Raw genomic sequence first — 12,213 nt, forward strand, 5'->3', positions numbered from 1 at the left:
AAAAAAAAAAAAAAAAAATATATATATATAATTTATATGAATATTTTGTTCCACTTTTCTAAGCTATTCCTTGCTACAAAAGTGAGCTTATCCATTTCTAATACTTGTTCTATTGTGTTATACAATAAATGTAATTCTGGTGCTTTCGGTTGTTTCCATGTCCTTGTCAGTTGCTTCAGTACGGTAAGACGTAGCATATTAAAAATATTTTGCTCCTTCGCTTTTATCATGCTTGGACTTGTGCTAAGAGCTTCATATCAGATCACGTCTCTAGCAGACATATTACATGACCAAACAGGCAAAAGAGCCAACCTTTTAAAATGGGAAAGACAGTCAGTGGCACTTTAAAATCTGACACTAATGATGAAACTACAGAGATATTTATGACAGAAAATCTAAAAATCTGAGCTGTACTCAGGAAGAGTTCTGTCGGCCCAATTAGAGACAGGAATAGGATTTTCTTTTAATGTATTAAAATGGTAATGAGAGGATGCAGTTTTTGCATAGTTTGTTTCATTATTGGGCCAACATAAATTGTAGTTATGTGGTAACAATTCATCTGTACAGTAGTAATACAACATGATGGGTGGTTGGCTGGTCTTTATTCACAAGATCAAATATCGCTGAATGTTCTCGTTGGCATCTTAATGAAGATGCTGACCTGCGGCCTGTATTGTGACTGCGCTGCGCTACATGCAATAGTGTACAACATTTTTCCTTACCATCCAACATACTCCAGGCACCATTTGAGGGTGTTCCAGGAACTGCTGATGATAATGAGGACATTGGATGCATTTTTAGGGAGAATTTTCAACAAGGTGCATGTAGCACCAAGTTGCAGCTTAAAGTGATTGTGTGGCCTAGTCATGTGCTCTCTGTTAAATCTCAACAATTCATGTCAGGAGGACCATCCTTTTGTTTGGGTTTATTGCACCCCCCCCCGGTTGACTATTTTAGCATGCTGATTAGATTGGCCAGAACAACTTTCAATCCATAGTTTTAATTTCCCAATGGCAATGTCTGAAATAATATTTCAGTCCAGATAATTGAAGTGTTTCCATCCCACACTCCGTTGCAGAGTCAGAACGAGAACCACTATTCCTGTCACAGATGGGACGTTTCTTTTTAGTTCCATTTATATTAATAGTTTTATTGCCTAACACAATCCTTGTGCATTTGGGTAAGGTCATCTCTACAGCAATGTAACTACTTAGATATGCTCTGAGCAGGTCTCCACATCAGTATTAAGTAAGGTGGAATGATACTGGCAAATTCAATTCTATTAAATGCATTTTAGGCATTTTAACAGAGGAATTTCTTTCAAATTCTTGCATATGTACTACTGGTAAAAATGACTTTATATACACAATTCCACATTGGTGTAATAGTCAAGGTATTTAAAGGACAGTTCACCCCAGAATCAGAAATACATGTTTTTCCTCTTACCTGTAGTGCAATTTATCAATCTAGATTGTTTTGGTGTGAGTTGCCCAGTGTTGGTGATATCGGTCGTCGAATATATGTATCACGGCGCAGAAGGAAGCGGACTCGTGAATGAGAGGCTCATCTAACTAACCAATACTGCTAGTTCACCTGAGCTAGCTAACGCTACAGCTCAGCCCAGGAGGACGCCATCTCACACTGTCACAAGCACGAGCCTCTTGTCCATGAGTACACTTCCTCCTGCACGGTCATACGATTTATGGGTGCAGGTCAGTAGAAAGAAAATAGTTCCTACATGAAACTGCTCACGACCAGGTCTGTAGATTATCTTTAGTAACCGGCTCATGATTTCTGGAAAGACACATTGCTGTTGAGTTTTTTTAAGTGTATTTTGTTGGCGCTTTGAGCACCACAGGCTAAGAGCCATCTAGTTCCATTAAATGGAGAGAGGTCAGACATATCCAACACCGGGCAACTCACACCAAAACTATCTCGATTGATAAATAGCACTACAGGCATGAGAAACCGTATGCATTTTTAATTTTAAACTGATGCTCAGCTGCAGCGGATGTAAGTGCAAATGTTTATGACATCTACAAATGTGTGCATCCTAAAATGCGAGTGAAGACACTGACACAGATTGCTGTGGACTTTCAGATTAGCAGAAGATTTAGCAGAAATCTCCTTTTGCTTTTGACCACACTTAGTACTAAGCAGAGCTTTTACCACAAGGATGTTAGGATGGGGGTTAGCTGATCCATGGGGTTCTATTCTTAAATAGTCACACACACACACACACACACACACACACACACACACACACACACACACACACACACACACACACACACACACACACACACACACAAAGAGGGAGAGTTAAGTCACATTGTTCCCCTGCAGCCCCTTCTGCCTCAGTTGGCCAAAACAGCTGCCGGGGCCGGCCCGGCGTGCCGCAGTAGGGAGGGGAGAAGGGCGGGATGCAGCAGGAGTTCAACAGTCTGCTCGGGCTTCCTCCATAGCTGGAAGGCAGGGGGCAGCATTAGTGTCTGGCTGGGGGGAGGGGGGGACTGGGCTGGGATCCTGAATAGGCAGCTGTATTCACATTGTGGTCTGGTCTTTTACCGTCAGTTCTTTACGGAGCCCTTAAACCTGAGACTTAAGCCTTTCTGAAAAGGCATTATTCACTTGGAGTACCTCTAAACTGTATTCTACTCAATTCCAACCCCCCATCTCCTTTCTTCAGATTAAAATACGACTTAGTCTATTTTACTTAGAAAGTGAATACAACACTAAAGTGGTGCCTGATTAAATTCAATCATTAAATTCCTGTAAAGGCTGCATTTCTCTGTACTATTCCACATGAGGCGTTGCATTCATGTGGTTGAATCCCTTGCTACATCAGCACACAAATTGTTAAGGATAAAAAAATAAAAATAAAAAAAAATAACTCAGATAATATACAGTACATTCAAACTATTTGCAAATAAGAGAGCAATTTGATTGAACAAAATATTTTTCAAAAAAATGCCAACACAGCCATTATATATTGCTCCAATCTTCATCTTTCTCCAAGCATGATTCTGTAGACATTTTTCCACGTTTCAACAGAGTTGGTCGACATCTGGCATTAGGAAACATGGATTTTGAGAGGCACAATGTAAAGGAAAGAACAATCTATCCATCGATCGGTCCCTCTGCAAGTCTATATGTAAGTTTCCTCCCCCTCTCTGTTGCCCCAGTTGACCCCCGTGCCCTTTCCTTTTCTTCAGTTTTAACCCCCACCTGTTCTCATTCCCTCATTCCTCCCAGCTCCCTCTTTCATCTACCATCTGCCACTGAAGCTGCTGCAGGACAGCGTCTGGGCTGCTGGAGAGGAAAGGTAGGATTGAAGGAAGGCAGATCTGTCGCTCAGCTTGGACGGGATTAAATAATTGTCATGCCTCCTCCTTTTGTGTCCCAACAAAAGAGTCATTATACATCTGCTGCTAAGCCAAACAGTTGTGTTTTATTCACCTCAGCAACTCGGTTGTTTTGAGGAAGATTTGTGACGTGAAAAATGACTCGCAGAGACAGATTTGTTTGTTCTATATGTTAAGGCAATAATCAGATTGTATATTAGAAGCCCACTATAAATGCAGACACAGCCGCTGCAGAGAAATGGTCTATTGGTTGTCAGATTTGTGTGCTTCTTGTGCAACAATAGTACCACTTTGTCTGGATCTTTGTGCTCAGATTGATTACATATAATTAACTAGTTTCTGGTTCAAGCGATGGAGATGGAGATGACAGAGTTCTGTATATCAGTACTGATGGAGAAAAGATGATAGAAAGGGTTCAAGCAAAGGAGGGAAGACATTTTAAACACGGAATTGTATATCCACTGTATACAAACAACATATTAAAGATCATTTGAGAATTACATGCTGCCGCCCGCCATCACACAGGTACACATGTTGTGTATTAAACAAGGAAGAAGGAGTCATACACACGCACGTATCAGACTCACGAGTTCGGAGTGCAATTTCACCATAACACAAATGATCTTACTCAACTGTTTATGTATAGACACAGATCAGTCTTAATTACACTGCATACTTGAACATGCTGGGACATTATTAATTGTATTTTTGTGTTGACAGCCTTGTATTATCTTAAAGAGCTCATACCTCATAGTACCCAAAAGACCCACTAGAACACTGCACTCCCAGAATGCAGAGTTACTTGTGGTTAATAGGGTCTCCAAAAGTAGAATGGGAGCCAGAGCCTTCAGCTATCAGGCTCCTCTCCTCTGGAAACAGGAGACAGACACCGTCTCCGCATTTAAAAGTAAACTTAAAACTCTCCTCTTTGATAAAGTTTATAGTTAGGTCCTGCTCGACGCCCTGCACTGCTACTGCTATTATTACCAGCCATAGTTCTATTATCTTTACTGTTAGTAGGATTGCCACTGTTCATCATTACATTATAGCCACTGGTATAATTATTGTGAGTCATATTTCTGTATTCCTGTATATCTGTCTCCTGTCTCTTGCCGCTGCAAAATAGCCTCGGGAAGTTTTGGTACGTTCAAAGATTGATTTAGTCGTGCAACAGAAAACTCAGAATGGACAGATAGTCTAGCTAGCTGTCTGGTGGATTTCTGAGGACTATGGTTAACTGCTCCTCAGATCTCTGCAGGGTAAATCCAGAGGTTAGAACGCCAACACAAAGAAAGAGGAAGGTGATGGACATCCGGCCTAAAATGAGGGACATCCGGCAACAATTTCTGGCGGCACCTGAACAATCCCGTAAATGAAGCGTCGATATTCAGCTGTTTTTGCCTAATCATGGTTTCCTTGCGTCCCTTTAGCAAATGCCCCGAGACCCAGTAGTGCTCAGTAGTAGGTTGAGAACCTCTAGCTTGGTAGATAAGACTGCCCACCTCAAGAAGCTGCAACATTAAAATGCTGCTCACATTGTCAACCCACCAGTATGAGAAGCCGCCTAGGCCAGAATTAAATACTTCACTTGCACATACATATATACTGGTACCAGAGATGGCAAAAGTACTCAAGTAGAAGTACAGATACTTACTACTCTGGTAAAAGTAGAAGTACTGATTTAACTTCTTTACTCAAGTAAAAGTAACAAAGTACAGTCTTGGAAATGTACTTAAAGTATAAAAGTAAAAGTAGCCTTGTGAACGACAACCATTTTTATGCAAAGCTACCTGGACCACACAAATGTTACTAGAGTGCAAGCAGGAGAACAAATGTAACTGACCATTAACGTAAGCTTAATAAAGTTACAACAAATAGCTTTTCATAACAACAAAAAGATGCATTTACCTCTATGTGTTTTTTCAAATTCGATGGTGAATTCTTGAAAGCCAGCAGTTCATGGTGTTTCGGTTGGCACAATTTGCAGCACATTGGCCAGGAGTCATTCTTGATGCCTACTATTTCAAACATCTCTCTCAGATAAGGCCATGGATGATTGGGAATGTCTTGCTGCTTGTCTGACGAATCTCTGGGATCTCCGTTTTCTTAATTTTCAATCATGTGCTAACGTTACCGCCATCAAGCCACAATGATTTGCCGCGAACGAATGCCGCCGAATCTGTCCAGTCGTCTTGTAGTGGTGCGTCAAGTGCAATGTATATTTCCATCCTATTAGATTGAATTTGGTATTGATGAAAATAATAATGGTAACTCCACTGAAATTATTTGAAACTAAAGTAACGAGCCAATTTTGTAAGATGTAAGGAGTAGAAAGTACCGATATTGGTGTTAAAAATGTAAGGAGTAAAAGTAAAAAGTCGGCGCAAAAATAAAAAGTAAATTAAAGTAAAAATATCTGAAAAATCTACTTGAGTACAGTAACGAAGTACTTCGTTACTTCCCATCTCTGACTGGTACTAAACACTTGCACATACATATATACTGGTACTAAACACTTGCACATACATATATACTTTACTTGCGCATAAATATATACTTCACTTGTGCATACATATACTGTATACTTCACTTGCACAGGCATGCATAACATGTATGAGTATGTATGTGTGTGCATGTGTGCTTAAGTACTTGGCGGTGCACGTAAACCCAGGACTTTCACTTAGTTCAAGGCCTGTCCACGACCATTGGTAAATTTCCTGACCTAGTAGTTTTGCTTTTCCATACCATCCACAGCACTGCGGAGGAGGGTCTGGCTAGTCCACACAGCATTCCAGAATGGAAAGAATCTGTTTCTGAATACTGTTGTATGTGATATTTAAGTTAGTTAACTTTCTATCTATCTATCTATCTATCTATCTATCTATCTATCTATCTATCTATCTATCTATCTATCTATCTAAGTAAATTACAGCAGTACTGTCCCAGGAGATCCAGGCAGGATCATCAAGCCAAAAAGGAGACAATAAAACCGTTTACAGCAGCACAGAAGCATTTTACCAGAGGGGATGATGCATGTGGTCGCAGCTTACAAGCTGTTCAAGAACAATGGGCAAAAACGTGTTTGAGACCCACCTGAGCCCAACCTCATTATCAACTATTTGGCCTGCATGTCTCCAATATGGACAATGTAGAAGAGCTACTACCCTGCAGGAAATGTGAGAGGAAGTGGCACGGATTAGAAGTGAACAGTGGTAACTTATTGATGCTTTGCTTGTGTGAAAGGGATAATGATGGAATATGAGTTGATGGGTAATTATTGATGAATGGCTCATACTGGTTTGGATGTGGTGGATCTAAATAATGATAAAATAACATTGACATTATGATCATGAAAACAAGGTGTTCATTTGAAAGAAATGTTTAATGTTGTCGAAAGACATATTTTCTTACTTATTTTTTTCATTTTATTTGTCCTGATTGATCTGATGAAGCACTTAGCCTAATCAAAGAGCCTTGATTACAGATTTAATAACTGTGGTTTATTTTCTTTCACGTAAATGTATTCTCACACTTTGGTCAACATTTGAATGCTGATTTAGCATCAACATTCTATACTGTGACATTTTTTCAATATACTATACTATGACTTTTTTTCTCAGTTGTTAGCAGTACTATTCTACATACTATACTATGACATTTGCAAGATACTATGCTATGACTTTTTATCAATTTTTTCGACCTTACGTTACTATGACTTTTTAAGATGTTGCGACATACTATACTATGACTTTTTTTGACATACTATACTATGACTTTTTTATCACTTTTTTCGAAATACTATTCTATGACTTTATCACTTTTTTTGACATACTATACTATGACTTTTTTATCCCTTTTTCCGACATCCTATGCTGTGACTTATTTTGACATACTATAATGTGACTTTTTTATCACTTTTTTCAAAATACTATACTATGACTTTTTTATCACTTTTTTTGACATACTATACTATGACTTTTTTATCCCTTTTTCCGACATCCTATACTATGACTTATGTTGACATACTATACTGTGACTTTTTTATCACATTTTTCGAAATTCTATACTATGATTTATCACTTTTTTTGACAAAACTATACTATGACTTTTTTATCACTTTTTTAGACATACTGTGACTTCTCTCGATATACAATATTATGACTTTTTCATGACTTTTTTCGTCATACTATACTATGATTGTTTTCAAGATACCATCACTAAAACAATAAAAAGATGAGGATTTATCTGGGAGAAACATATGTCAACTATGTCTTTTTTATCACTTTTTTCAACATAGTATACTATGACTATTTTCGACATACTATACTATGACTTTTTTTGACATACTATACTATGACTTTTTTAACACTTTTTTCGACATGCTATACTATGACTTTTTCGGCATACTATACTATGACTTTTTCGACATACTATACTGTGACTTTTTGAACACTTTTTTCAACATACTATACTATGACTTTTTTATCACTTTTTTTGACATACTATACTATGACTTTATAATTTTTTCAACATACTATACTATGACTTTTTCGGCATACTATACTATTACTTTTTATCACTTGTTTCGACATACTATACTATGACTTTTTATCACTTGTTTCGACATACTATACTATGACTTTTTATCACTTGTTTCGACATACTATACTATGACTTTTTTCGACATACTATACTATGACTTTTTCGGCATACTATACTATGACTTTTCTATCCCTTTTTCCGACATCCTATACTATGACTTATGTCGACATACTATACTGTGACTTTTTTATCACTTCTTTTCGAAATTCTATACTATGATTTATCACTTTTTTCGACATACTGTACTATGACTTTTTATCACTTTTTTAGACATACTGTGACTTCTCTCGATACACAATATTATGACTTTTTCATGACTTGTGTCATACTATGATAGTTTTCAACATACTATACTATGACTTTTTTAACACTTTTTTCAAGATACTATACTATGTCTTTTTTATCACTTTTTTCAACATACTATACTATGACTTTTTATCACTTGTTTCGACATACTATACTATGACTTTTTATCACTTGTTTCGACATACTATACTGTGACTTTTTTCGACATACCATACTATGACTTTTTCGGCATACTATACTATGACTTTTTATTACTTTTTTCAAGATACTATACTATGTCTTTTTTATCACTTTTTTCAATATACTATACTATGACTTATTATCACTTGTTTCGACATACTATACTATGACTTTATCATTTTTTCAACATACTATACTATGACTTTTTATCACTTGTTTCGACATACTATACTATGACTTTTTTGGCATACTATACTATGACTTTTTTTATCACTTTATTCAACATACTATACTATGACTTTATCATTTTTTCGACATACTATACTATGACTTTTTATCTCTTGTTTCGACATACTATACTATGACTTTTTTGGCATACTATACTATGACTTTTTTCGACATACTGTACTATGACTTTTTTATCACTTTTTTTGACATACTGTGACTTCTCTCGATACACACTATTATGACTTTTTCATGACTTGTGTCATACTATGATTGTTTTCAACATACTATCACTAAAACAGTAATAAGATGAGGATTTATCTGGGAGAAAATGATGAGGTTGCTGCATTGAGAGTTGTCGGAATGCAGCCAGTTACATTGTTGACATCTAACTGTAACAGAAGAACACTCTGCTTCGACGAGGATGGGATTCGAACCCACACGTGCAGAGCACAATGGATTAGCAGTCCATCGCCTTAACCACTCGGCCACCTCGTCTGCGCTATGTCTTTATAATTAAAGTTTTTCAAGATACTATACTATGTCTTTTTTAATCACTTTTTTCAACATAGTATACTATGACTATTTTCGACATACTATACTATGACTTTTTTTGACATACTATACTATGACTTTTTATCACTTGTTTCGACATACTATACTGTGACTTTTTTCGACATACTATACTGTGACTTTTTTAACACTTTTTTCAAAATACTATACTATGACTTTATCACTTTTTTTGACATACTATACTGTGACTTTTTGAACACTTTTTTCAAGATACTATACTATGTCTTTTTTATCACTTTTTTCAATATAGTATACTATGACTTATTATCACTTGATTCGACATACTATACTATGACTTTTTTGGCATACTATACTATGACTTTTTTCGACATACTATACTGTGACTTTTTTAACACTTTTTTCAAAATACTATACTATGACTTTATCACTTTTTTTGACATACTATACTGTGACTTTTTGAACACTTTTTTCAAGATACTATACTATGTCTTTTTTATCACTTTTTTCAACATAGTATACTATGACTTATTATCACTTGTTTCGACATACTATACTATGACTTTATCATTTTATCAACATACTATACTATGACTTTTTATCACTTGTTTCGACATACTATACTATGACTTTTTTGGCATACTATACTATGACTTTTTTCGACATACTGTACTATGACTTTTTTATCACTTTTTTTGACATACTGTGACTTCTCTCGATACACACTATTATGACTTTTTCATGACTTGTGTCATACTATGATTGTTTTCAACATACTATCACTAAAACAGTAATAAGATGAGGATTTATCTGGGAGAAACTGATGAGGTTGCTGCATTGAGAGTTGTCAGAATGCAGCCAGTTACATTGTTGACATCTAACTGTAACAGAAGAACACTCTGCTTCGACGAGGATGGGATTCAAACCCACGCGTGCAGAGCACAATGGATTAGCAGTCCATCGCCTTAACCACTCGGCCACCTCGTCTGCGCTATGTCTTTATAATTAAAGTTTTTCAAGATACTATACTATGTCTTTTTTATCACTTTTTTCAACATAGTATACTATGACTATTTTCGACATACTATACTATGACTTTTTTTGACATACTATACTATGACTTTTTATCACTTGTTTCGACATACTATACTATGACTTTTTTGGCATACTATACTATGACTTTTTTATCACTTTATTCAACATACTATACTATGACTTTATCATTTTTTCAACATACTATACTATGACTTTTTATCACTTGTTTCGACATACTATACTATGACTTTTTTGGCATACTATACTATGACTTTTTTCGACATACTGTACTATGACTTTTTTATCACTTTTTTTGACATACTGTGACTTCTCTCGATACACACTATCATGACTTTTTCGTGACTTGTGTCATACTATGATTGTTTTCAACATACTATCACTAAAACAGTAATAAGATGAGGATTTATCTGGGAGAAACTGATGAGGTTGCTGCATTGAGAGTTGTCAGAATGCAGCCAGTTACATTGTTGACATCTAACTGTAGCAGAAGAACACTCCGCTTCGACGAGGATGGGATTCGAACCCACGCGTGCAGGGCACAATGGATTAGCAGTCCATCGCCTTAACCACTCGGCCACCTCGTCTGCGCTATGTCTTTATAATTAAAGTTTTTCAAGATACTATACTATGTCTTTTTTATCACTTTTTTCGACATACTATACTATGACTATTTTCGACATACTATACTATGACTTTTTTCGACATACTATACTATGACTTTTTTATCACTTGTTTCGACATACTATACTGTGACTTTTTTCGACATACTATACTGTGACTTTTTTAACACTTTTTTCAAAATACTATACTATGACTTTATCACTTTTTTTGACATACTATACTGTGACTTTTTGAACACTTTTTTCAAGATACTATACTCTGTCTTTTTTATCACTTTTTTCAACATAGTATACTATGACTATTTTCGACATACTATACTATGACTATTTTCGACATACTATACTATGACTTTTTTCGACATACTATACTATGACTTTTTTATCACTTGTTTCGACATACTATACTGTGACTTTTTTCGACATACTATACTGTGACTTTTTGAACACTTTTTTCAAGATACTATACTATGACTTATTATCACTTGTTTCGACATACTATACTATGACTTTATCATTTTTTCAACATACTATACTATGACTTTTTATCACTTGTTTCGACATACTATACTATGACTTTTTTGGCATACTATACTATGACTTTTTTATCACTTTATTCAACATACTATACTATGACTTTATCACTTTTTTTGACATACTGTGACTTCTCTCGATACACACTATCATGACTTTTTCGTGACTTGTGTCATACTATGATTGTTTTCAACATACTATCACTAAAACAGTAATAAGATGAGGATTTATCTGGGAGAAACTGATGAGGTTGCTGCATTGAGAGTTGTCAGAATGCAGCCAGTTACATTGTTGACTTCTAACTGTAACAGAAGAACACTCTGCTTCGACGAGGATGGGATTCAAACCCACGCGTGCAGAGCACAATGGATTAGCAGTCCATCGCCTTAACCACTCGGCCACCTCGTCTGCGCTATGTCTTTATAATTAAAGTTTTTCAAGATACTATACTATGTCTTTTTTATCACTTTTTTCAACATAGTATACTATGACTATTTTCGACATACTATACTATGACTTTTTTTGACATACTATACTATGACTTTTTATCACTTGTTTCGACATACTATACTATGACTTTTTTGGCATACTATACTATGACTTTTTTATCACTTTATTCAACATACTATACTATGACCTTATCATTTTTTCAACATACTATACTATGACTTTTTATCACTTGTTTCGACATACTATACTATGACTTTTTTGGCATACTATACTATGACTTTTTTCGACATACTGTACTATGACTTTTTTATCACTTTTTTTGACATACTGTGACTTCTCTCGATACA

General features: G+C 35.8%; 4 non-coding genes across 4 annotated transcripts; all 4 read right to left on the bottom strand.

The window, feature by feature from the left end:
- Nucleotides 1–9,094: 9,094 nt before the first annotated feature.
- trnas-gcu lies at nucleotides 9,095–9,176 on the bottom strand. Its single transcript has one exon. It is a non-coding gene; the product is annotated as a tRNA-Ser (tRNA).
- Nucleotides 9,177–10,114: 938 nt separating this feature from the next.
- Nucleotides 10,115–10,196, bottom strand: trnas-gcu. The gene has a single exon. It is a non-coding gene; the product is annotated as a tRNA-Ser (tRNA).
- A 571-nt stretch (nucleotides 10,197–10,767) lies between these two features.
- On the bottom strand, nucleotides 10,768–10,849 carry trnas-gcu. The gene has a single exon. It is a non-coding gene; the product is annotated as a tRNA-Ser (tRNA).
- An 893-nt stretch (nucleotides 10,850–11,742) lies between these two features.
- trnas-gcu lies at nucleotides 11,743–11,824 on the bottom strand. Its single transcript has one exon. It is a non-coding gene; the product is annotated as a tRNA-Ser (tRNA).
- Nucleotides 11,825–12,213: the final 389 nt, after the last annotated feature.

This window comes from Sander lucioperca, chromosome 13, assembly GCF_008315115.2.
Source record: "Sander lucioperca isolate FBNREF2018 chromosome 13, SLUC_FBN_1.2, whole genome shotgun sequence".
Taxonomy (NCBI): Eukaryota; Metazoa; Chordata; class Actinopteri; order Perciformes; family Percidae; genus Sander; species Sander lucioperca.